Source organism: Psammomys obesus, unplaced genomic scaffold, assembly GCF_907164565.1.
Source record: "Psammomys obesus unplaced genomic scaffold, mPsaObe1.curated_primary_1811, whole genome shotgun sequence".
NCBI classification, from domain to species: Eukaryota; Metazoa; Chordata; class Mammalia; order Rodentia; family Muridae; genus Psammomys; species Psammomys obesus.
Genome location: NW_026596125.1, coordinates 15,604,539 through 15,631,435, shown reverse-complemented (window position 1 = coordinate 15,631,435; position 26,897 = coordinate 15,604,539).

The following is a 26,897-nucleotide window of genomic DNA, read 5'->3' as shown; positions in this document are numbered from 1 at the left end:
ACAGGGCCTTCTCAGAGCTTCCACTAGCAATCTCCAGCTCCCCTCAGGACAGGTAAGGACCTCAGAGACACAGCCCTGTGGCACCATCTTAGGTCTCTATGCCATGTACTCAGCAGGAGACCCACCTCAGGCCCCTCCCATTGGCCTTGCTCACAAGCCTTAATATTTTTAATAGAGTATTTCCCCTTGGCATTGATTATTGGATTCAAACCTTCACAGCAGCCCTTTGTTCTTTTGAAGCTAAAGAGCTCCCCAAGTTAGCATCAATCCATTCTAAAGCTAAGAGAAAAGAAGCCAATTGCAAGCTGTCCCTCTCTACCTGCGATCAGAACGAGAGCTTGCCTTTTCTAACTCTCCACAAATCACACACTGCTTTCTTCTTCGTTGGCTCCTCACATCAGACCCTCTCCTTTCACCTCAGTGCCTTTGCTGGCCTTCTCCTGTGCAGAATTAATTGCTCCCTGCTCTGGATCCCCATAGCACTTCATAGGGACACCGCCCACCATGCACGACACTTTCTATTAAAGCTCTTGCTCAGTGCTCTCTGGACCCAGCTAGACCTGGAGGGCTCCCTCAGCGGTTCACCAAAGCCTCTTCTCTCCAGCATCAGGCCTGGGCTCTGCTGTAAAGGAGCCCAAAGCAGGGCTTGGGGCAGCTCAGTTTGGAAGTAGGGATTATTGGCACATAGAAGGAAGTTGGGGACTTGGAGCCATAGTGGGAACATTGGAGAGATAGGAAAACCTCAAGTCTAAAGACCCCATGGAGTACACACAGCTAGCTAGTGACAGCACCAGCCTTTGACACAGATGGCTTGCTTTTCATTTGTATAAACACACACTTTCTGCTGATGTCCTGGCCGGTACCTCTGGAGGGACCACACCCCAGGAAAAGGAGGGCTTAATTCATTCCTCTCCACGGAAGCTAAAGAGAAAGAAGAGCCTTGTTCCAGCTGTGCAGAGACTAGGCACAAAACCAGAAAAATCACTCCAGACTCTAAAGAGCCTTAGAAAACAGAGCGCAAACCACAGAGCCCAGCCTATCACAAGTTCAACAAAGTTTTTGCACGTTGAACTCTGAACTTTGAGAAGTCGAGAATCTTTAGCGATTGCTTATTGCCCGCAGGATAGACGCAGTTAGTCCTGCGCCTTCAGGGCATGCCCTTAGCTGCAATCCTCATTGAAGTTCCTGGGATGCTGCTTTCAAAACTGCTCAAATTCCTTCACTCAAGTGTTCTCAGCACTTATGTTGATAGGGAATACTTCAAAGGGTACATCTTTACTTTATCAAATCTGATCTAATTTTGCAGATGGAATCAAAGAGGTTCATTTTGAATCTAGTCAAGTTTGCCAACTAGCCCGGCGAGGAAGCATCAATGCCTTGACGTCTGGATAATTAACCTAAACAGACAGACTCCGAAGACACTGGGGTCTTCAGTCATTCTGTCCCGGAGACCCCTGGGTGAAAGCAGGGATGTCCTTTTGAATAGAAGACCTGGAGACGAGAAGGATAGATGGCTGACAGCCTTGAACCCCGGGGTAGATAGCCCTTCTCCCCAGCAGTGGAAGACAAAATGGGTGTTCCAAGGGAAGCTTTGTGAAGATGGAAAATATAATGAGCCTCTGAGTGCCTCATGGTCTTTGCAGAGAGTGCTGTGTGGCACGAGGGAGCCCCAGATGTCGGCAGCCAAGGCCCCCGAGTATTAACCTTTACCCAGAGCTGTAGGAACAATTATGCACCTCTTCTCCCAACCTAGCAGCTTTTATAAAGCCCCCAACTGGATGTCGGTGCTAATTCGCCTCTGATACTGCGTTTGAAGCTGGGTCCAGGCTTGGATTCCACTCCCTAGCCAGACAGCAACTTCCAACTGAGCTATTCTAATTCTTACAGTAAAATATCTGTCTGCACACAGCACACTGGGCTGGGGAGGGGGAAAGCCATTGACTCTGGTGTTCTGAAAAGTCCTCGGTGGCTCAGAAAAAAAAAAAAAAAAAGGCAGGTGGTCCTGGGTTTGCTTTATCATAGAGTCTATCAATCTGTAAAGAGATGCACACACGGGAGGAGCCCTCTGCAAAAGGCTGGTAGTGGTGTGGGAGTGGGGAGAAGAGGGGGATCCTCCCTTCATGTTCTCAGCTTTGGGGTCCCCCTTTAAAAGCCCATCAGAAACATCTCCTACAAGCTGGCTGCACCTCCCCCAGCTTTGGATACCTTCAGAAGGAGTTGTATAGATTTACCAGCCTTGGGGAGGTCTGTGGATAAGGAGAGCAGAGCTTTTGTGTGTGGTCCATGCAAATAGGCCATGAGATGGCTCTGTGGCCCAGATCTCTGCTCATCAATTCTGGACTTCAGGTGACAAGGACTTCATCCTTTCCTGGGGAGAGAAAAAGCTGGCCAAGCCTGTGGGGATGGAGACCCTCCCTCAATTTCTTTGTTTTGTACCCTCGGCTATAGGCTCACCTACCTGCCTTTCCTTGAAATGATTCTCTGCCAAGTTCTCACAGTGCTTGTGCCCCAGAACCCTGACTAGAGGTGATGAGGGAATGAAGAAAGGATAGACACAGAGACAGAAAAGCTGGGATCAAGTGAGCTGTGCTCACTGCAGCCCCTGGAAGCCCAGTGTGCTTGCTGCATACAGTTGAACAGGGATCAGGGCTATTGCATACAGTTGAACAGGGAAACAGGCTTAGGCACAGTCTTTGTAGGGGAGCCTTCTTCAGGGTGTAAATATCCTGGGAGAGATAGGGTGGAGATTTTCTGTCCACCCTGACTAGAAGGAAGCCCTCACCTTTCCCCCTGCTGTCTTTGACATGGTTGTGCCTCTGTCAACAACACACATCCACTCAGGACTGTACGGCAGCCGAGGGCCCTCTAGGGCAGAGCTGGGCAGGTCCCCTGTGCTAGTCACTGGATGGGCTTCTGCGGCTGCCACTGCTCTCAGCAGTTCTGAGCATGGCCTTGGGCATTCTAGAATTTTCTGTGCTCCCTCTTCAGTTCCTCAAGATAGTCTTCTGGAGTGGGGCTGAGACACACGCCACACACACATACCATACCCTGCAGGGGGTTGAGGTTGGGGGGGGGTAACTGTCAAGACTTCCACTGTCTTGAAATTCCCAACAACCTTTTGTGTTATTTTTAAACAGTAGCTGAAACTCATTTCCAAAACACAGAGCCAGTTCTGCACCCCGCCCCCATTCATGCTTCTTCCTCCCTGACACCATCACAGATGCTACGCCATGTGTGGAATGTGCCTGCCTGCCCTGTCCCCACCACTGCCAGTGCCCTCTGCTTCACCCCTTCACCTCAGAGGATTGTCACTTCTCCAGGGAAGTCCTCCTAACCAGGTCAAACCCCTTTTCAGAAGTTCTTGGGTGACTCTGCCCCACATTTGGCCCGTGGTCGCACACATGTGACTGCTGTCTTTCTCCCTTTCTCTGGAATGCAGGTCCAAAGGGAGCAGAGACCACAGTTGACAGTTTTCCTTGGTCACCCTTGTGGCCAGCATGCACTAGACTCAAAACATTCCATAAACTCTTGCTGAAATAATTACATTGCGTAAAAAGAGAATGCAACAGACCAGTGTCCCACAAGCGGGTTCTGCAGTCTTCATTTCTCCTTTTGCCGTCGGCTGTGCAATGTCAGATACATTTCTTAACTTTTCTGTGCTCTGCTTTTTACTCAGGTAAAGTGAGACAAAGTAGGTGGCCATCAAGACATGGCTGACACACAGCCGATAGCCCATTGTCCAAGGTATTATAGGGAGGGCCTGCTGTGCACAAGGTTCTCAGGGCCACGTGTTTCTCTGGAAAACACTGTAGCAGGCAGGAATGCTTGTCCTTGGGCAGCAAATGTCACAGTAGGACAGGACTCTGTTGTGTGACTCTGAACTATTTCCTTGGCTGTCCCAAGTTCCTGTGTCCTCAAGGAAATGGTCAGCGAGCCGTTTCCTCAGACAGTATGGGGGCAGGCACATAAGGAGTGTGTGGTCTGTGTCAGCTCCCTGGGATGTGATGGCAGCCTTTGCTGTGGGAAGGACTTGTGGCCTGCTCTTGTAGTCACAGACAGCAACCTTCCTAACAAGGGTTTGCATTATTCAAATCCCATAGGTGTCTTAGAACACCTCCAAGTGACGCTCTCTCCCACGAAGGAGAGTGTCGACAAGAAGGTGCCTGTGCCTTCAAAAACAAGGGATCATCCTTCTTTCCTGGCACAGAAGGTGAGGAGATTTGAGTTTGTGCACCAGCCTCTGAGGCTGGCTCTTCCTTCCCACTTCTCACCAGAGAAGATAGGGGCCTAGAGGGCAAAGGGTTAGTCCTGGCAGAGCTGTCTATCTCTGCACATCTGGAGGAGATACTACCACACAGCCAGAAGTGCTGGGTTTGCCTGTCTGGGGCACAAACAGAAATACAATTCCTTCTTCCGCCAATAATTTAAGGTGTCAAAGAAAACCCTTCTCAACTGGAGACTGTTGGGCAACCCCAGGATGGTGGACCTCTGCCACCACACTGTGAGCTGGGGTTCCAGAGAGGCAGGGACAGCCGTGGACAAGTGGGTAAAAAGGAGAAGCACTGCCTCACACAACAGATGTTCCCAGTGTGATGCATGCTGGGAACTTAAGAAGGGTTTCAGCAAAGAGTATCAGTGGATGTTTCTAAACAGCAGTTCCCTCATTTTGTACAGGAGAGATCTGGAGCCTAGGAAAGGCCATGACTTCAGTACAGTCAGTATCAAGCAGCTGAGGCCCGGACCCCAGCCCTGCCCAGGCACAAAGATGGTGAGTAGTGCATTTGGAAAGGCAAGCTAAGCATTGCCAACGAGAATGCTTTTTGGAGGGAAAAAACAAGGAAACTTTGGGAAGGTGCCATCTTTCTGTTGTCAAGAGAGCCAGGACTGTACCAGCTGTGCAGCCCACCTGCCTCTTGACATCTTACATGAGGGAGAACTGAAGTCAGGGGACAGTGAGACCACGTTCTCCACACCCATTGATCCAAGACATGGATGTCTCAGGTCCTCCTCACCAGGAGCTTCCAGAGCCTGCTGCCACCAGCCACTGGCAGTGACAATTCACTGATTGTAGCAACTGGCTGGGACCCCAAGTCAGTTAGTTTTGCCTTCAGGTGATAGCGTTGATGCTTCTCCCTAGACCTTTCAAGATTGGACTCTTAGCTTTGGAGTTCCAGCTGTCCACAAGAATGTTCCCGAGTGAGTAGGTGCTGACAGAGAGCATAAAAGCAAACTAAAGACCTCTGGGTACTTAACTGGCGATTTCAGCCCTGCTCTCTCTTCTTAACTTCCCACCATGGTGGACTGTGGAGTCCGAAGGATGTTGAGCAGGAAGGAACATCCAAGGAGTCTTCTTAACTCAGTTTCGTTCTGTAGATGAGGATGATGGAGCTCAGAACAACACTCAAGTTAAAAAAAATGATTTATAATAATGGACCTGTACCCTGGGTAGAAGACAGAGAGTCATGCCTCAGCTTCTCAACAGTGGCCAGCTCCTCACAAACAGATAGACGCTCGCCCACCACCACCAGACACACACTGCGCGTGCGCCTGGGCTACTTCTTCTCAGGCTCTGAACTTTATTTTACAAATTGCTGTTGAGAAGTCCTAGCATCTAGGAAAGTCTTAATACCCTACCCCTTCACCCACCTTAATCAGCTGAAATAGTTCAGAGAAGTAACTCATTGAGCTAAAGCCAGCTAGCAACTTCAGCACTGAGTCATGCTGTGTTTCTTGGCCAGGAAAGGATTGCACTTCCAGGCCAGCTAGTGAGGTCACCACCAACTGACCTGGAGAAAGTGGGTCAGGCTGGCTAAGACTGTCAGAAGGAGCTTTCTCTCCCTAAAAGCAGGGCACTGTCAAGGTCAAGACATTGATTAAGCCTTTACCTGGGACCTCAGGAATTAACAAGAACACTTTCCAGATCCTGGAGCACACCTAAAAATGACAAAGAGGTAAGGAATACATATTTGCCTGGTCAGTCAAAATAAGAAAAAGCACTACGCCAAATCAAGGTGTCGGTGAGGAGACTTAGGGAAGAATTTCAACTTTTGCCCTGATGGATGAGGCTGAAGGCTCATTAGCCATCATTCAGCCTTCTTTCTGTCCTTAAGATTTTTTTCCATTCATTCATTCATTCAGTTCATTCAAGAACGGGAGGGTCAAGATGTCTGCCTGCCAACCTCCCCATGACCACTGGACCCCTTCTTCCTGCTGCCCCATCCCAGCCTGCCTCTGCTCCAGAAGAAGAGCTTGATAAAAGTGCAGCAGGCTCTGTGCATTTTAAAGAGCTAGCCTATTTTCAACCATAAAATAATATGTGGCATAGAAAAACAGCATGTAGGATGAAAAAAGATCCTGTTTAGTTTCAGTGTGACATTTGCCTGGGGGAAGAAGTGCAGAGCTCATTGGCAAGCCGATTGCTGAAGCCCTGACCAACCCGTTACAAAGTGTCATCATTTAATATGCCAGTCAGCTCTGTCTTTTCCAGGCCAATCATTCCTTTTGTGCTGGAGCAAGAATAGGAATGGGGTGCAGAGGGGGAATGGAGTAGACAACATTGGGGGCAGGAGAAGGAAGGGGTACCCAGAACGGAAAGCTACAAAAATGTTCTGTTGTTCAAACTCCTGCACACCTCCAGACAGATCTTTCTGGTTCTCATGGGGACCTAGTGGCTCTTGGTCACCTCAGCCACCTAGATAAGCAATCTGTAAATTAAAGACCCATGTTTGCCCATAACCCCAAGACATGCGTATCTTAGGGCTCAAAGTTACTGAACTTTCAGATGTCCTTAGAGCTGGGGTCATTTTCTGGCCTCAGATGCCAAAGCACCAGCTTGTCAAGTTATGGGCAAAAAGGTCAACGGATCCAAGCCTATTACTGCCTCCTGCAAGCTCAACACATTTCTGTTTAGACATCACTGCAAGCTCCCAGCTCCCTTTCATGACTGTGAGCTTTGTATCCAGCCTACCATTAGCAGGGTTCAGCCAATGCAAGCCTTTTGACTCTCTCTCCCCCCACCACAGCCCCCTTTCCCGGTCTGTCAGCCTTTTCTTCATCAACTATATTTGTTACAATCAAGTCCTGTCAACTGTCACAGCTTACATACAGACTGCCAGTAAATATGTCTTTCCACTCATTAGACATTCCTCCTAGTCACCTTGGGATTTCTACCTTGTCTATCTCACTCCACAAAACTTTTGTTCAGAAGTATAAGACACCCACTGAGCAATGTCAGCTTGCGGCCATTACCTCAGGAAGTGACAGAAAACACCCAACTGTCACTCATTAAGATCCATTTTTTCCAGAGTTGATGTAAGTCAGACTTTGCCCCCAAAACGAATCATGATTTATTTAATATATTTGCTTCTACAAGTGTCAGCTCATCAGCTTAAAACGTTCCTCCTTTAACTCTATTGAGGGCTGTACAGAAAGTTTTCTTTGAAACCTAGTTTTTGCTTTAAGGCTTAATAATTAAAACAGAACCAAGAACAGTCGAGACTCTGCTCTATGGGTGCACTTTGGTGGCCCCTAGTTTTATAATTATATGTACAAAGCAGTCCTGTTGGAATTAGCGCTGGACACGCTGGGAAAATTGCCTCCCACTGAGCAGGCTGGCTTTTTCTGCCGGGCGCACTGGGCTGGGGCAAGATGAAATGAAAACCAGGGATAGTTTGAAAGCAGGGACAAAAATAACAATTAGGGAAGCGAAGAGGAGGAAAACGCAGCTTCTTAATTGCTCGGCCTGTGTGCCAGCGGGCATCTCCCTGTCACACGGCAGGAGTGTGAGGGCCCAGGAGGACCTGGTGCTATGCAGAGGCCTAGGGGACACAGACAAAGGTGTGTGTTGGCTACAGCTTCCTGGAAAAGATGCCCCAGGCCTTGCTTTGACCTGGATTTGGGTAGAGATCAAAGCCTGAGCCCAAGAGGAAGGTGATTTGACAGGCTGATGGCTTCCTGTGGGGGTCACTCCAGCCCAAGGTCATTTCCAGCCACTCTCCCTTCTTCAGATTCACTCTGGCTGGTCTTTCCCTCTGGAGAAGAAGTGCTAAGCATCATGGGAGGAGTTGCTTGGAAGATGGACACTGCCCAGCAACTTAGCATCCCCTAGACCCTGCAAGAGGAACTGCAGCTGGCTCAGCTGTACTTAGCGAAGGGGATCCAGGGCATGGTGAATCCTGCCACCAGCTCCTAACACCAGGAATGCAGACTTCAGACCTCTACGGGGCCCCATCAATTTAGTCCTATACAGTGAGAATAAGACCATAGGGTGTGAAAGGATAAGACTCCTGCCATTGACCACAGCCTGCCAGGGTGCTGCTGGGGGAGCCCAGTCTTGCAAGGGTATGTAGGTTCACAGACAGTCTCACAGCCCCTCACAGGGAATGGCTTAGCATGCTGAGCATAGTGTTCTGTCAGGTGTTATTTATATGTTTGTTTCCACATTATTAAGACAGAGGCAACATTCTCAGACCCCCTCCAGGGATGAGCCTTGAGTTAGGACGTCCATCTCAGAGATGCCAGAGTAGCAGGAGCTAATGTTTTCAAGAAGCATTTGTACACGGGTTCTGAAAGGCGGGTGCCCAGGAGGTGAGGGGGCCACCACACCCTCCAAGGAAGGCACCCTAATTTCTTGACTCTATTTTCCAGCAGGAACCAGTAACATTTTTAAAACTCAGATTGCATCAGCAAATATGAGTCCATCCTCACCAAGCCCTCCCACTGGTTTCTCACCTTGGCAAAGAATAGCACAGAGGCAAGCAGACACGGGGTTCACCGGTCCGCCCCTTGCTCTCTTCATTCCCATCTCTGCCCAGCTTCGTGATAGGTCGAGCCACCTCTCCTAGCCAGAACTCTCTGTCTCCAAATCATAGCATTAGCTCCACTTTCACACCTTCTGCTTTTCTGTCACACTCAGATTGCTTGAGTTTGTTTGTTTGTTTGTTTGTTTGTTTGTTTGTTTTTAATGGGGAAACAGCTGCATATAGCATCAGGACTTGAAAACCAATATGGTGGCTACCCAGGAGATGGAGATGGAGAGGAAGAGAGGCGAAGAGCAAGATGGAGTGGGGGGGGGATGCTCCTTTGCAACAGCTAGCTCCCTACATTTCCAATGGGCCTTTCCTAGGCAGGAGAGCCTGACCCACTGGACCCGGGCATGTGCCTATGACCCAGCTTCTGGATGGAGGGAAGAGGGCCAGTCTTGTCCCTTAAACTTCTCTTTCCTCCAAGACTCACAGAATGGAGAATGCCCCTACTGGGAAGAGTTGCAGTTTCAGGCCCTCCAAGAAGAAAACATGCCTTCTTCCTACAGCTTCCCTAGGAAATTGAGAAACTCTCCCAACCAAGCATCACATGGGGACACTGTCTATCCTCCCAACTCCCCAGGCAGAATGGGGCCATATGCCCCAAGTTCCTGTGGCATGCCTACCCAGCTCCTTAACTTAACTCAACAGGCAAAACTCCGAGGGAAAGAAAACCACACTGAAAAGCAGCAGGCAAATGGAACCTTTCATGGCGCCCATGACCCTCAGCTGGGAAGGTAAGATCAAACATAGAAGTGTTTGATGAGGTTAGTCCATTTCTAACCCTTTATCCCAGTATTTGAAACCATTACCTGTTTTAAGAAGTGAAGGACTTTCATGTGCTGGGCTCCCATTCTGCATAGAGCATCAGGAGGCAGGAGCTATAGAACCTGCTGGAACCTTTTTTTCCCTCAACCCTGTAAGGAGAAACCCTTATCCGCTGAGCACTGAAAATAATCATTAATGAACTACAGCTGGGCAAAAAGAGGGACCTGTGTTAATGAGAAGTAAAGTGGGAGATGTTTAGAAGGGATCACCTCCTTGGAGACCCTAAGCCTAAGTAGGCTCCCTTTGCAAAACAGCTCCAAAAGGAAACAACTGTGTTTGTTGTTTGGGGGCTGAGTCCAGAGCCTTGCTGAAATCCTGTTTCCTCCATGATGGGCCTATTGATGAGTGATTCCCTGCTTCTGATATCCCAGGCACCTTCCATACTACTAATGTTTGACCTTGCAGAACACCATTCATTCTTTTGCTCATTTGTCTGCCGAGATCCTCATAAAGACATGCTAAGGACGGTCAAAAAACATCTTAACAGACAGGAAAGCTGAGACATGTGCGATTGTGGCTCAGCTAAGGTCATAATTGTCTTAGTAGGTCAATGTGCAGCCACAGATCATGAAAAATGGGCCTCGTTAGTAGTTTAATATATTCTAGCCCGACTCTTTCATGTGGAGTGTGTGTACAAGTCTGGGGTACATAGGTGTAGCTGTGACATGCGTGTGTATGCCCATGTGTGTGGAGACTAGAAACCTTGCTTCTTGAGGCAAGTCTCTTACTAAAACCTGAGGCTGGGCTGCCTGGCCAGAAAGCCCTAGACATCTGCCTCTCTGAATTGCAAGCTTGCAGCATCCCCAGATTTCTATTCTGTGTTTTGAACTTGGCTCACCAGGCATGTGGGCTAAACACTCACTGACTTAGCCATTTCCTCAAACCCTGGACTCAGTTTTTTGTTGTTGTTTGTTTGTTTGTTTGTTTTGAACCAATATTCCCTGCTTGCTATGAAATACTGACAAATCTCCCCACATCATCAGTGTGGGCTTTTGATCAATGATTTTCAACCCCAGCTTCCCTTGGGAATCATCTGAGAAAATGTAAACACAGGGTGTTTCTCAGGGAGTCTGATTTCATTGCTGTGGGTATAGCCCAAGTTCTGGGATTTTTACCACCACTCCTACTCCAGATGACTGCAGCTTCCACTCTGAGGAGTCTGTTCTAGAAGTCTGCTTCCTTACCTGGAGCTTGTCTTCACATCCAGAATGAGCTGATAAAAGACAGATTCTGCTGTAGCAGGTAGAGGTGAGAGCCAGGATTCTGCAGCTCTGACCATGTCCCAGATGGGGTCAACGCTGCTGCACTGAAGATTTAGCACATTTTGAGCAGAGGGGCTCTCTCCTGGCTTTCCCAACCTTGTGACTGTCGCCATTTTGAACCAAAGGGTGAACAGGGGCTGTCCTGTGTGTTGTAGGATATTTAGAATTGTGACAACCAAAACATATCCAGGCATTACCAAATGTTATTGGAGGAAGGTAATCACTGCCACACACACACAAACACACACGCACATGACACTAAGAACCATTGCTACTGAGGACAGATGCTGAGTCCAGCACTGGAAACTCCTCTCTCTCCCAGCCCTAACCCTGCAGACTCCCCTGGTAACTGTCCCCCACACTTAACTCATTTACTGGCTTATAGATGACTTTAAAAATTCCATTCCATTCCTTAACATGATCCCACAAATTCTCTGTGCCAAGTGATGCCTAAACTCAGATAGGAGGAGGAAATTAATGGTGACTGCAGGTACGCTCTCTCTTCTATTGTCAGTCCTCAATATAACCCTTTCGGGTAAGTCATACCCCACGTGACATCGGAGAATAGAGAAATGAAGTCACTTAGCCCAAATCACACAAGTGACAAACACTAGAAACAAATGTAACCATTAATAGTTTCCTTCTGCAGATTGTTCTCCACTGGAGCTCGTGGGCCAGAGGACAGACATCCACGCTCCTGACTCCCCCGGTGTAATGGGGGGACCAACATTGAGTGAAGAAGGACCACACAAAGAAAGTGGTTCTGCTGGATCAGGAGGAGGAAAGATGCCTCTTGAAGGAGGTGACAAATGACCTGAATCTTGATTGACAAGAAAAATTAATAATGATCCATTCATTTGTGAGTTCCTCATCCCCACTGGACTGTGAACGTCTTGGGGGGACAGTCTGTTGTTTGTGTTCCTCTCCTTCATTCCGGGTATGGTGCTGGGTACTCAGCAGGTGTTCAGTAAATATTTGGAGAAAAAATAAACAAGCCAAGCAGAGAACAACACAAGTAAGAATACAGACACCTGTGAGCTTGCTGAGCACTGAAAAAGGGCAGATAGACATGGGTTGGAAAGGGGCAGCGGGCAGATAGGTCTCCTCCCTCCTGCTCCCCATACAGAACCATGAATCAGCTCCCACTGTGCTCTGAGGTGTGGAGTTTTAGAAGCTGCGGTCAGGGTCTCCAAGACCTGTGCTCTTTTCTCAAGCTCAAGACTGTTTCAAGGTAGGACAAGTTTCTAATGAGTTCAGAAAAGAGAGATGAAGAAACCTAGCTTCAATTTGTATGTGGGGAGGAAATCATAAGCATTTTTCCTTGCTTTTTAAGTGCTCCACTATCCAAAAGTCAAAGGATTCAAGCCCTGAAAGTTACAAGTGGCTAGAATCACAGAGAGAAAGCTAGGGAGCTTTCGCCTCCTGACAGAAACACCACTGATGAATTAGGTGCAGACTTTAGAGGAACTACCAAATGACGGTAGACACCAGGGACACAGGGACACATTAAACTGCACAACTGGCATACTGTCAGCAAGGTCCTGACTGTGGGACAGTCTGAGACAACGCTTAGCTCCTTAGATGAGTTTCAAAGGAAAGAGGGTGGGGTATCTGGAGGTGAAAGGATGCTTAGGAATAGTTCACTCTTGTCGATATGTCTACTGAGATGGTTAGTGTTGTCGATGGAATGTGGAACTGCCTGGGAGACGGGCCTCTGGGCATGCCTAGAGGGGATTATTGAGCACATTGATTGATGTGGGAAGGTAAACTGTAATTGTGGACAGGACAATCCCTGGACAAGAGATCCTGGGCTGTGAAATGGTGAAAGTGGTAAGCCTGTCTCTCTTCTGCCCACAGACACAAGGTGACAGGCTGCTTCAAGCTCCTGCTCCTATGACTCCCCACCATCTTCCTTGACCTGTAAGCTAAACACACTTTCTCCCTTCAGATGCTTCAGTCTGAATTGCTACCATAGCAACAGGAAAAGAAATTAAGACATTTGAATTTGAATCCTGATTCAAACAGCTATAAAAATATAAGGCAGATGGCTATATGAAGAACATATATTCAATGACATTGATAAATCATAGTTAAATGTTTAGAGTGTGAATGATCTTTTTTTAGAAGAGCCCTTAGTATTTTAGGACTTCATATTACAATACAAATGGGATGGTATTGACTGGAGGGAAAGCGTGAAAATATGGCAAGACCTGCTCAAGCCCGGTCACCAGGGAAGCTGTGAGCTTGGAACCCAAAGTTTACTTGGCTGTTCTGCATCTTATTCTTTTTCTAACAGTCGTGTTGCTGTATAATTTGGAAGCCCCGCAGCTTGAAGGATGTCGCTCAGTGACCTTTCCTGTGTTTCACAGACAAGTTCTAATCACCCCTTCCAAAGACTCTGTGTCCTTTGGTCATAATTCCCCAGTTCTACCCTACTCCCTTCCCCAACCCTAAATACATTTTCTACCTTTGTGGATTTGTTTATTCTCAACATTTCTCCTAAATGGAAGTATATAATGTGACTGGCCATCTTTCACTTAGCAGCATTTTTTTTCAAGGTTCAGCCATGTTTTTGCATATGTCAATACTTGCCTACTCTTTATGGCTAAGCATTGGCTGTGGGCATTTAGGTTAGTTCTACTTTGGGGCATTTTAGCAAGAGCTATTATGAACAATAGTGTAAGCTTTTGTGGGTACATGCCTTTATTTTTCTTGTCTGTATGCCTTGGAGTGCAGTTCTTAAGTCATGTAGTGAGTCTGTGTTTACGCATTTAAGGAACCAACCGTCTGCCATTCCCAAGGAGCTGTACCATTTCACATCCCCACCAGCAACATCCTGTCTATTTTCAGACATTCAAAATGTTCCATAATAAATTTTTGAAGACGTGAAAACCTGCCTGCATAGGCTAAAAGGCACCCACGCATGATCACAATGTTGGCAACTGTGATTTGTTTTCTGTGTGGTGTCTGCTGACACGGGCACTCTGAGATAAGATCACAGCACATTGTCATTTGCTGTCCCTTCCCGTTTGTTAAATTTTTTAGGTACATATCTTCTCCATTTCATTTGGGAGGACAAAACCCTTGAGAAATCCCCAATGAGTCAAGTTGGTAAATGATCCATACCAGTTCCCAGGGCTGAAGGGATGGGAGTCTCGTTCCGCCATGCCGCTCAGCAAAATGCTTGTGTGATGACTGTCCAGCGTAATTACATAAAATGAAATCCACAAAGGAAATAATTGCAGTGGTAAGAAGGAGGAAGGGGAGAGAGTCTTCAGAGCCCAAGGTTAAATGCCGGGGCGTAAAGAGATGTAAACAAGTGAATTCTTTCAGCAGGACAATTTGGGAAGTAATGGCACACAGAGCCACATTCTGCAGGGGACAGCAAGCACTTGGCTGCATTATTCTATCCTAGGTCCCCATTTTCTCCACTCAAGAGGTCTTTGACTGAAGTCACAATTGTCTTCCAGTGAAAGGCTGAAATGCCATGTGGATGACTAGAATGATGGGCCCTGACATCTTGGCTGCCTAAGAAAAAAAGCCATGCTAATGGATTTATGTACCGGGTAAGATAAAAGGGAGAGGGGCGAGGCCCCACCCAGCCACTGCAGCAGCACAGCAGGGTCGCCTTTGGGGATATTACTGGGGAACTAAGCCTCTGGCCAAAATAAGTAATGAATGCCCACTCCATTCGCCTGTGCACCCGGTAAGGACCAACCCAGGTTCCTGGCCCGCACGAGGAGCCGAGGCTGAGCTATGGTCCTCAAGTTTTTCTTGAGCCTAAGCAGGTATTTCCCCACAGATTTCAAGATAAATATGTTTCCAGAGGGCATCTGTCCAGCTGTACCTCTCACCTGAATCCATCAGCAGCTTCCCCTCTCAGACACTCAAAGTGTCTGGGGACAAACAAATCTATTGTCATAGATATGTCCTAGTTACCCAGGATCCTCACATATGCCTTTGTCATGGGAATAGCAGGGCAGGGGGATCTTCATGGGATGTTGGTGTGAGGACATCCTAGGGTCTTCTTGATCTATGGCCTGCCCGGTTCATGTGGTAATGAAGGCCCTAAGGGTCGAAGGTGGTAGCAAGCCCAAAAGCTCGTGTACTCAGCTTCAACAGGCCAAAGAGACCTGAAGCTTTATATTTTAGTGTTTTAGGGGATCCTGACCTAGAAATCATATCTTAGGAGTCTTATTGAAAGGTGTCAAGAGTCTACAGTATGGGTTAAATAGTCTGTGACTGTCATCAAAGGAAGATAGGATCATGGCTCCTGAGGATGATGTAGCCTATCCCCCCTTTATACAAATGAGGAAACTGAAGCCCAGACAGTGGATGAGACCTCTTACAGTCAGCAGAGCTAATTTTACCACATGCCCCAGCCTAGTGAAAGGCCCCACTCAGAATAGCTAAGGGAACTGGAAATGGAAGCCTACCCTTGAGTTATGAAGCACCATCTCCACCAGTCCCCATCCAGTCTTTTTCTGATCCATCTTTTCTATGTCCCTTCCATAACACTGGACACCTAGAGCAGGCTGTCATTCTCTGAACTGTATTGTCCCTACTTTGATCATTCCCAAACTGCAGGTACAATGATGGTTAGCTACCTGTTTAAAGCCCACAGTGACCCTAGCTAATCCCAAAATTATTAACCCCTGCCTGATCCATTTGTGAGTCTACCCGCCATCTTGGATCACCCCATATCCTCATTCTACAGGTTCTAGGTACACTGACTCTCTCTTTTCTTCTATTTCTAGTATTTTCTGCACCAGGGACTCGCCCCTTTGTGTTCCCTTTGTGAACAATCTGGTCACCTGCTCACTTATTTGTAGGTGCTGGCTGCTGCCTTCCTCAGGGAAGTTGTCTCTGACCTGGCACTGGGTGAAGCCCCTGTATCTTATGCTCTCACAGCCAACTTTCTTTCCTTGTGAACATCCATCTTGGTTAATAATCATATGCTCATTAGTGGGATGAAGCGAAGACAGTCTACGTTCCCTAGACAGTAAGACAAGTCTGTTCTGCTTTGCCATTGTTTCCCGGCACCTCGCAAGGGGCCAGACACCAGCCGGCTTACACTCAGTCATTATGCGCCTGTGTGATGGGACAGCTGTTAAAATATTGAAATGATCCTGCATCCCCTGACCATTAACTCCTGCTGCAAACCTCCCAAGCATTCCAGGTCACACCAGCCAACATGTCCCCTCCCCTCCTTCTCAGACAATTCTGTAATCCATTAATTTCAGTAATGTTTCTATACCACAGGGTAACGATAAATAAATGTTCATAGTATTATTCCAACCTGCATACAGTAGGCACTTAATAATCATGAGAAACAGTAGTAAAACTATGGTTGCAAACTAGATCTTGTAACTTCCTTTTGGCTTTGTGGTTCTGTCCCCTATCCCTGACTAATGTAATGAGCTCTCACCACGTTCCAGAAGGTGACATGGTCAGGTTCATTTGTAAAAGTAACTTTTTTTTTTTTTTTTTTTTGCCTATTTTGTCTTTGAGGCTTGCTGTCTCCTTCTGCCAACCTAAGCCTCTTCCTGGAAGCTTCTAGCCTCTGTACAATCTAGCCTAGGCCTAGAATGTTTTCAGCCTTTGAAACTTACTGCTGAATAAGCTCAACCTTTCTTGTTCTTACTGAGATTATAGCTGGATGGTTCAACACAGCTGTTCGGACTCAAACTCCTCTGCCCAGATGACTGATTCAATCTGGGTTCTCTCTCAGCCTCCGAATTGCTCTGCTAGGCTTCAAACTAACTCCATAAATCTTTTCTAATATCCTGACTACTCATTTTCTGGCTCATTCTACCTACACTTGTATCTAACTTGTTCTCTCATTCAACTTCTCTTGGTAAACTCTCCCAATAAAACTGCCTCCTCTCCCTCTCATTCTCTATGTTGCTCCCTTAAGTAGCTTCCTTTTCCTCTCTCTTCTTGTGAGAGTTGGGCATACTACTCTGTCAAATCTTCTCTGATTCCTCACTTTTTCTGCCACACAATTAGACATCACTTTCAAACATGGTGCTTCCTTCTGCAAACTAACTTTACCTTCATTGTTTGGGATTAAAGGCGTGTGCTACCACACCCAGGCCTAAGCTTTTCTTTACCTGAAACTTCCTCTATACCAGGCTGGTCTTGAACTCAGATCTGCTTGCCTCTGTCTCCTGGATTAAATGTTTATATTCTAGCCAGATCACACAGACTTAGAATGTCTTTGGAGATGATCTTGTGCCAGAAAAGCTATGTTCTGAATTTAAATTCCTCTGCAACTGAGTCCTCCTAACTCTACACTCAAACCTACAGGAGCCAAACTGTGCCACACCTTCTTACCTGAGCCCTAAATCCACACGGTAGAGCCAACTCTCAGACCAGAGGCATGTCAGTAAATTTGTCTCACCATCAACCAAACTCTCTAGGAACCCCTACTTCAGTTAAAGTCCCTTTGCTCTTTAAAGATAAGACAACCTGTCAGCTCTCTCAGAAGTCCATCTCCCTTACAAGAAGCAAGGTGAGAGAGCAAACACTTCTGTTGGGGAGGATGCTTGGGGCTAGGGAGATGCTCCATGGGAAAGGCTGCTTGCCTCCAAGCATGACCACCTGAGTTGGATGCTTGGACCCTTATGGTGGCAGGAGATGACTCACTTCTGCCAGTTATTCTCTATCACCTACATGTGCACAGTCTACCTGCATATACGCGCGTACACGCACACGCACACACACACACACACACACACACACACACATTTTTTGAATAGTCACTTGAAAACCAGGTTTTATTCTTTTTCATCCCAATCTCAGGGGATTTCCTAACTTCTGGTTACTGAGGCAATGTCCTTGTAAGGTTGAATTTCCCCCAAAATAGGGCCTCAGGAAAAAACACAGATATAAGCAACTGATCTGAGATCTAAGTAAAAAGCAATCTGAGGGCCATTGGGCGTAAGCCCATGAGCAGGCTGGCTGTGGCAACTGCGGCTTGATCTCACAGCAAGCCCTAGAACTGTGAGGTTGTCTGTGGTGAGGAGTCTCCATCACTCCTTGGCTCAGTATCCTGCTTCAAGTACTAATTCTTGGACTTCTAGTCTGCTCTGTGATCTGGCCTGGCAGCAGGAGTGTCTGGTGGTGACATCATGAGGATCAGGGTACCTGACAGGGTCTGTGACAGCATCAAAATGTCTTATAGGGAGATAGTCTTGAAGGCCATGAAGGAGCTTCATTGGAGGCAGCATGGTACCATGCGATAGCCTGTGCTTTGCAACTGAAGCCTTGACCTTGGATGCCATTGAGTCACGCAATCAATCGTTACCTGGGTGACTCAACATCTCTAAACTTTGTTTTCCATTTGTAATAATTATGTTCGAGTTTAAATTAAATGCTGTATAAAAAATGGCTGACACAGAGCTGGGTACGCTATCAAGCACAACCAGCAGATTAATAACAACTATCTCTTAGTCTTGGGTTTCTCATGATCTAGAAGGCTCACCAGACTGAACATGAGGAAGGGATATTCAATTCTGAATATTCAATTCCCAATTGTTGGAAATGTTTAGGAAGAACTAGGAAGTGTTGCCTTATTGGAGGAAGTGTGTTAATGGAGCAGGGTTTGAGGTTTCAAAAGCCCGTTACCATCCCTAGTCAGTCGTTCTCAGACTTGTGCTTTGCTCAAGATGTGAGCTCCCAGTGACTGCTCAGCACCATGCCTACCTGCCGCCTGCTCCCTGACATGATGTTCATGAACTGTAGCCCTCTGGAACTGTGGGCCCCAAATTAGGTTTTCTTTTTTTTTTGAAAGTTACCTTGGTCATAGTGTCTTAGCACAGTAAGAGAACAGTAACTAAGATACCAGCAAAGCTATAATAACTAAAATTACTGACTATGGTCTAGCTTTAACCTTCTTTTGACCTTCAGCTGTTCTCTGAAGGATGATTACTAACTATAATGAGAAATTTCATTATTATGGTATAATAGTCCTTAAATACTGACACCCACTCACTACATAATTTTGCATAATGTTTTGTAGCCTTTCCATATTTTCTCATCTATGAGATGGACAAACTAAGATACGCCTCACATGGCTGCTACAAAATGACTCTTCTACAGTATGAGAAGGTGACTAGAATTCCACACAGTTAGTTCCTTCCACCATCTCTACCCTATTAAGAGGGCCCATGTTCCCAATGTCTACAAGCCAAGAGTCATGTAACAGGCTTTCAGTGAAGCCAGGTCCATCAGCAGCACATGACCTGCCCATTTAGACAGCCAGGATAGAGCCTCATTTAGCTGCTTCTATCATGTTCACGATGGCTACACATAGTTGGGGACTTTCTCAGTGTTTTAGCTAAACACCATGACCAAACGCAACTTAAGGAGGAGGATGTATTTGCCTTATAGATGTTATAGTCCCTATGGAGGAAAGCCAAGATAGGAACTAAAGGCAGGAACCGAAGCAGAGAGCATGGAGGAATGCTGTTTACTAGCTCAATTCTCTTGGCTTTTTCAGCTAGTTTTTTATAAAGGCCAGGCCTGCCTGCCTAGGAAGTGGAGAAAAAAATGTCCCACACACCCCCACACAGGACCACAGGCCAATCTGATGGAAGCATTCTTAAGTGAGGTTTCCATTTCCCTTGAGGTGTGTTAAGTTGACAACTGAAGCTAACGATAGCAATCAATATTTAATAAATAAATGAAACAAGTTTAGCCTCCTTTTTGATCAAAATAACAGTACAACAAAAACATTCTTCAAAAGGACAACATGAAGCTGACTGGGATCTTAGAGAATAAGTATGGTGGTGTTTCTTCATATCCAATGACAAGCCAGCTGGGTAGGACTTGCTTCAATAGTGTTCTAGCTAAACAGAATAAAATGTCTCCAAGACTGGGATCAGCCTGTACTATAAATACAAATCATCAGACTAATAGCTACTGCCCCAGAAGAAGAGATCCACTTAAGTTCCTCTTCATTTAATAAGTACAATCAGCCCTCTCTATCTTTGGGTTCTTAATCTTCAGGTTTTGTGACCTTGGATTCACTCAACCAAGGACTGAAAATATTTGGGAGGAAGAAAGATAGCTGTAGAATATGTCCAGGCTTTCTTGTCCTGTCATTTCCCCTGAACAATAAAGTCTGGCAAATTTGCAGTATATTGAGTATTATAAGTAATCAAGCAGTGATTTATAGTGTATAGAAGGACACACATAGATTAGATGCTAAGATTGTACCATTTTATATGAGACTTGAACAATTGCAGATTTGAGGGTCCTAAAATCAGTGTCTTTCTGTTTGTCTCCGTTTCTCTGTCTCCCTCTCTCCTTCTTTCTTCTCTCCTCCCTTCTCCCTCTCTGGATACCAGGGGTGACTACTACTTAATTTAGAATCAGAAATACAAGGAAGCACATGCATTCTCCATCTGTTCAGTCAACAGTATTTATAAAGACAATACTCCCATTACCTGTAGTTGTGATGCTTTGGATGAAAATGCTTCCTGGAGGCTCATGTTTGAAAACTTGATCCCCAGTTGGTGGAACTGTTGGGGAAGGATTAGAAGGTGTGGCCTTATTGGAGGAAATGTTTCAAAGTCTGTACCCATTCTGGACAATCACACTCTTACTGTTGAAGTGTTACCCTTTGTGTGGTTCTAGTAGCTTATTCAGAAAGGCATGGTCTCAGGATGGGGTCAGACTAGCTGCTCTGGGAGCTGTGTCTCACATGTGTACCATCTAGGGCATTTGCTGTTTAGTTAATTAGTTAGTTTGGTTTTAATTAAAGTCTGAGTTTATAATGGAGCACTGTTTGGCAAAGTGATTAGAAGAACAGGGGAAGGAGCAATGGGTGAGGAAGGGGAACTTGGGAGGGGAAGAGGATGTAAAATACAAGGAAGAAGAAGGAAGAGAAAAGTGAACTGATTTCCAGTAGAGGATTGACTTGAGGCCTAGGTAGAGATTCCTATCCAGACCACCACGAAGACCATTTCCTTCTCAACAACCATTTCCCCAAATTCTTCACAGTGTTTCATATCTGGCCACCATGAAGACAGCTTTAATGTCACCTGAGTGCCAGGCTCCATGAGGCTGGGCCCCTCTCTCCTGAGAGAAGAGAGTGAGCCTCAGGCCCAGCCTGCTCACTACCCCCTCCCGAGTCCCATCTGCCTCCCTGTAGCTTGTACATCTGGTTCCGTTCCTTGGAAATATCTTTCCTTCTCACTGCTTCTGTCTCCCTGGGGACCACTTTCCTGATTCCTGCCCAGAAGAATGACCTGGGGCCAGCAGGATCTAGCTCGGAATGTCCCCATTGCCTCCTCCTAAGTCCAGACTTCCAGGTGGGGCTTTTGAAGTGATTACATCAGCCTGTTCATCAGAAATGTTCCAGGCCTCCCAGGAATCTCTCTGGGACAAGCAAGAGGTTCTGGCTAATTTTAAATGTAATTAAAAGATTTTCTTCCTCTCTTTCTTGCAAGGCATGCTCCATTTCCATGTCTCGCCTCCTTGGAACACATTTTCTATTACTTCTTTCCTTTAAAAAAGAAAAAAAATCCCAGACCCCACCCCCAAATCAGAACACTTACAAAAGAGGTAAACCCTTTGCTTATTGAGGGTAGTTTATCAGAAGATAGCATTTTTATAATGCAAAAAGATTTTTAATAAGATGTGGAAAATGCCTTTCTCCACCACAACACTAATAATAAAGAAAAAAAAAAGAATTAAAATAATTTTTCTCTAAATTGCTTTCCATAACCCGTTCAGCATTTTCAGGGACATAATTAAAACATCAAACAGTTTTCCTGCTGGCTATGCAAAAATGTGAAGACTTAAGCAGCCACTATTATTAGATATTAAAATGGACTTGAGTATTTATTTAAAAGATCCACTTAAGAAACCATTCGTTTGGGTTTGCTCTGCCTAATATAAAGACCCCATAATGTGAAAATACCTGTTTCTAATAAAGACTGTAATTGGTAGCAGGAGAATTTTTTAAAAATATATAAAATATGTATTTTGTTCACTATTTTTCTAGCTTAATGTGACTAATTTTACCCTTCAACTTTATCCCTAAGGAAAAATCTAGAAAGGAAAGCTATTACCAATACATGAAGCTCAGTAGTTTGCTTCCGTTGGATGTAATTGCTATCAAGAAGGCTAGTAGCTGGGCAATTTTGGTTTAAATGAGTACATAGCCTGAAAAGGATAAATTAACCTTTGAAGGACTGAAATTAGATCCCAGTAAGTGGCTGTCCTTGCTGAAGCACACAGAGTCTGGGGCAGGAGGGACCTGCCCAACAGGAAGAAGTAGAGGCCATTTAGGGAGAAAGGATAGAGCAGATATGGTGGCAGCTGTGTTGGTTGCTTTTGATTTTCTGGGGTTTATAAACACAGTCTAAGGAGGGTTTTTCTTTTTCTTTTTTTCCTTTTTTTGTAAAATCTCTGCAGGCTCCTCAGATGATGATAAAGTAGAATCAGGTCAACTTGCTAGGTGCTGTTCTTGCCAGCACCTGACATGAAAACACCCCTGAACACACATGTATTGGTCATGGAATGGACACGTGGATACCAGGTGGGAACTGGCCTTGTTGATGAGGAAAAGACTTGTGAGCAAACCTGCAGGGCAGTGCAGGCCAGATGTCCTCTGAGTGGAAAAAAAAAATTGAAAGAACAAATTCTTTTTAGCTCAGGACATAACAGAAATGGTCTCATGGCATCTGCTTGGAGGCAAAAAAAAAAAAAAACAAAAAAAAAAACATGTCCATTTTCCAAGGCTTCAGGATCACATCAACTACAGAAACCATGGCCCACATAGTGTCCAGAAGTTCCTGCAACAAAGAGAAGGTCAACATTTGTGGAAGTCATTCCTATCTTGAGCTCACACCCTTAAGTCCAGGCCTTGCTCCTCGTGGGAGCAAAAGCATGTGCTTGTTCCTGCATGCAAGTAAACACATGTATGTACCTGCACATACATGCAGAGGCAGAGGACAGCTTCACATGTTGTTTCCCTGGCCACCATCTATCCTGCTGTTTTCAGACAGGGTCTCTCCCTGGCCTAGAACTCACCAGGTAGGCTAGGCTGAATAACCACAGGCTCCATGAGCTTGTCTCTGTGTCCCCAGCACTGGGATTGGAAGCTCAGGCTAGCACAGGCTCAGGATCCAGCAGCTGGAAAGACTGGCTCAGAATTTGAAACCTGAGCTTGAAGTTGGTGGATCTATTGAAGAGCGCGCTGTGGGTGAGGAGTGCTCAGAGAATCAGGGGAGGCAGTACGGGAAGAATGATACAGAGACACAGTTGGCACCTTCAAAGCAGAGAGCAGAGTTCCAAGAGGAAGTGAGAGGTGGTCGCCCAAAGGGAATAGTTGACTCTGCCTTCCTCTGTTTCTCTGTCCTCTCAAAGAACACCCCAGGCTGCAGCCATCATTTCATGGTACTGGTTGGCGTCACTCTGGGAGGAGCCTGGACGAGGAAAGTTTCTCCTGCCATATTCTTGTTGAAAGCCTTCTCCTTGGCCCTGCAATACCCATCCACATGGGAGGGGATACCCCCGACCTCTGGCCTCCAAGTAAAAGCCTGCATACCACAGGTGGGGGACATAGTGGGCCTCCCAATCACAGCCTGCTCCGTTGGTAAACAGAAGGAGTAGAGCTTTGTGGAGCTGGCAACAAGCATGTATCTGAAGCAAGAGAATTGTGTTTTATTGCCCTCTGTTGAAGTCAAAACAGCTCGCAGAGTGTCCCCTGAGAACAGGACGTGCTCGCATCATACAAGGTTCAAAGGCCCTGGGAGGCGACGGCACAGCTCAGAGTGTCTGATGTGATGATGCCTTCGTGGTGCTGCTTTGTTTCTGGCTTGCCTTTACCTGAATTATCTGAAGACATTGTTTGAGGCTATAGAAAAGTATGAATAATATTAGGCCTTGACATCAAAAAATCATTTTAAAAAGACATTTCTGTAGATGTTAGATGACAATATCCCATGCACGAGTCTCCATTTCCAAAGCAACAGCAAAGTGCTGCAGAGACCAGGCAAGAGCTAATTTTTCTTTTCTTATTTTCATTTTTGTTGTTATATTTGGGTCTTGATTTTTGAAACTGGTGGAAAGTGCTTGATGTTACAGAATCAGCCCAGGCCTGGAGGCCACTAATTAAAAAGGAATTCTGTGACCCGTGGAGCCACGTGGCCCCCCAGCAGAATGGGTCACTTGTCGCCTTGCAGGTTGTTCGCGTGTGCCGTGGTAGACCAGTAGTCCTGACAGGGAGTGCTGCCAAGGACCTGGAGCCAGCTTTGGCAAGAGAGCCAAAGAACTTTCCTTTCAAAAAACAAAGGAAAAAAAAACCAGAGGAAGTTCGCCTCTTTATATGCAGTCTGGCCTAGTCAGAACCAAGTTTGAGGGTCCAATAAGAAGTCTGGCTTTTTTATTTTGCCCTGTAACCCAACCCATGAGCAATGCCAAACCTCAACGCCAGTCAACAGACAGGAGCTTGCCTCAGGATGAGCCATCACTTTCAGACGAGGGCTCGCAGGCATGCTGTCTCTAACTCTGTCATTTCAGTGGTTTCCACAGAACGTCAGGCTTCTGGGGTGACTGTCCTCCAGCCAGATCACAGGCTTGCACAAGGCCACCTGCTGCTACTCCTCTGTGTCTTCCTGCTTTGCCCATTTCCCCGCTCACTCTTGCTGGCTCAGTGTTCACCAGCCATGTTCCCATCTAGCTTCTGTGGTAGCACCGACCTCCCTCCCGTCCACTCCAGCTGCCTGACTGCCCTGCAGCTGCTCATTGACCCTGCATGTCTCACCACATTGCAGTCTTGTTTCGTCTTTTACAAAAGGTTCCTAAATGCTCTCCAAGTGTCTTGTTTCTTCTCCTTCCACCTGCCATTCTACCCACAACTGTCAGACAACATCTTTCTAGCTTGTCCATAACCAGTCTGAAGCCACCGGTATCCCCATTATCTCCCGATTCTGTGTTTGCCTCTCAGAGAGCCATTCAGAGTCCTCTGCAGCCTGTCTCCAGCTTACCTTTTCATCCTCAGTGTCCTCTCAATGCAGCCTCTGTCCAGCCAAGCAGTAATCCTGTTCTTCATGCATTGCTATGCCTCCTTCCTCCACATACTTGCTTGCATTGAAGGCTCCTTCTGGAATACCCACCGCCACTCCTGTCTCAAGCATCATGCACAGCAAAAGCCTTTCAGTTTCAAAGACATATAATAAGACAGTCAATAATTATTATTCTAAATAGTGAAAAATAGAAACAAATAGTTACACACATTATTGGACAAGAACACAATAGACTAGAATGAAAGGGTAGAAGGAACACTGGGAGAGACTCGACATCGCCTACCAGCCCATGTTTGGTAGAAACTTAAAATGATGTGGCAATAACCAAAATCAATTAGGGGAAGGCCAGCCTAAATAGGTTTGGGGAGTTTCCTTCTCAAGTCTGATTCTGAAATCATGTGTCTTGAGGGACACTGGTGTTACCAATTTCTGTGCTAGCTAGCCTCATTGTGAACGTCTTGGACAGAGAAATGCCTAGATCTGTAAAGCACTTCAGGGTGTATCTCTGAGGATCTCTCCAGGATCAAGATGCTGCAACAAGAGGGTCTGATAGAATGAACGGATAGCTCCACTCCAAACTAACGAGTGGATTCATAATCTGACAGCATCACTGAGAGATAGTGGAGACTTTCGGAGGTGGCTGGCAGAGAAGGCAAGTGGCTGGTATGTTCTTGGCTGCATCTGGAGTCCCCTCTGCCTCCCCGGCCACCATGAGATGAGCAGTGTCTACCGCACGCTTCCAGGGTCTCGATACTCAGCCGCATCTAAGGCTCACAGCAATGGATCCAGCCAGCTCTGAAACTGTGACTCAAGATTACACTCTCTCTCTCTCTCTCTCTCTCTCTCTCTCTCTCTCTCTCACTGTCAGGGTATCTATGCTAGCTACTTGTCAAGTGCTGAAGAACTATCTTGCACACGATGACTTTATAAATCGCATCTTTGGTGACGACTTAATGATTTGAGAGAACTCCTTATTAAGTGAGTAGCCCTTAACATTAAGTATATGCCTACTTCTATGAAAAACACATGTGTGAATAGATAGACATATGACTGGAAAGAAATATATCCAAATGTTACTTGTAATTTGTCTCTGGGTATCACTTTAATTTTCTTCTATATACATTGTAATATTTTCTATAGTAACTGTATATTGGTTTTATGATTTTCACAATGTATAAATATTATAAATAATAATATATGTAAAACACTAGACAAAAGAAATCCAATCATTGTTCAAAAGACATCTCAAAGCTTATTCTTTCCTTGAAGCCTTTCTTGACGGTGTACCTTATTTCCTTCCACAGACTTCTGCTGTTGGATACAGCTTATCCTCACTGAGCATCTGTCATGGTGCTTCTCCCTGGGTACTGTGTGCTGAACCCAATTTCCTCATACACTTGGCAAGCACTTTAACTCTGAGCTGTATCCCAGACCCTTTCATTTTGAGAGGGCTCCCAGGCTGGCCCTGAACTCGCTCCGCAGCCCAGGCAGGACCTGCAGTTGCAATCCTCCTGCCTCAGCTTCCTGGGTAGCTGGAATTCCAGGTTTGTGTCACCAGTAAGGTGGAGCTTTCTATTTGCGCTATTGTGCATGTCTGCTGCCCCAGCCGATGACTGTTCCCCAGTCGGTACAGCCGAGCCTCCGTGGCCACTTTCTTTAGAAGGGTTTTTAGCTAAGTGGGTTTTCAGCTAAGAGGGCAAGTCCCTAGATACTCTAAAGCATGGCCTTTTAATCCTTTCCACTTGTAAATGCTTTTCCCCTGAGAAATGTTTACATGACCCTTGTATGCAGATATTTATAAGACAGCTATACAAATCAAATATCTGCAATAAAAAAATCAGAAAGAAAAATTTAAACAGTTCTTTGCTATACATATAATCTTGTCATTTATTAAATATGAATGCTAATTTTTATACCAGTGAGATGCATACACTTGCTTATTTTTATATAAAGAATTCAATCCT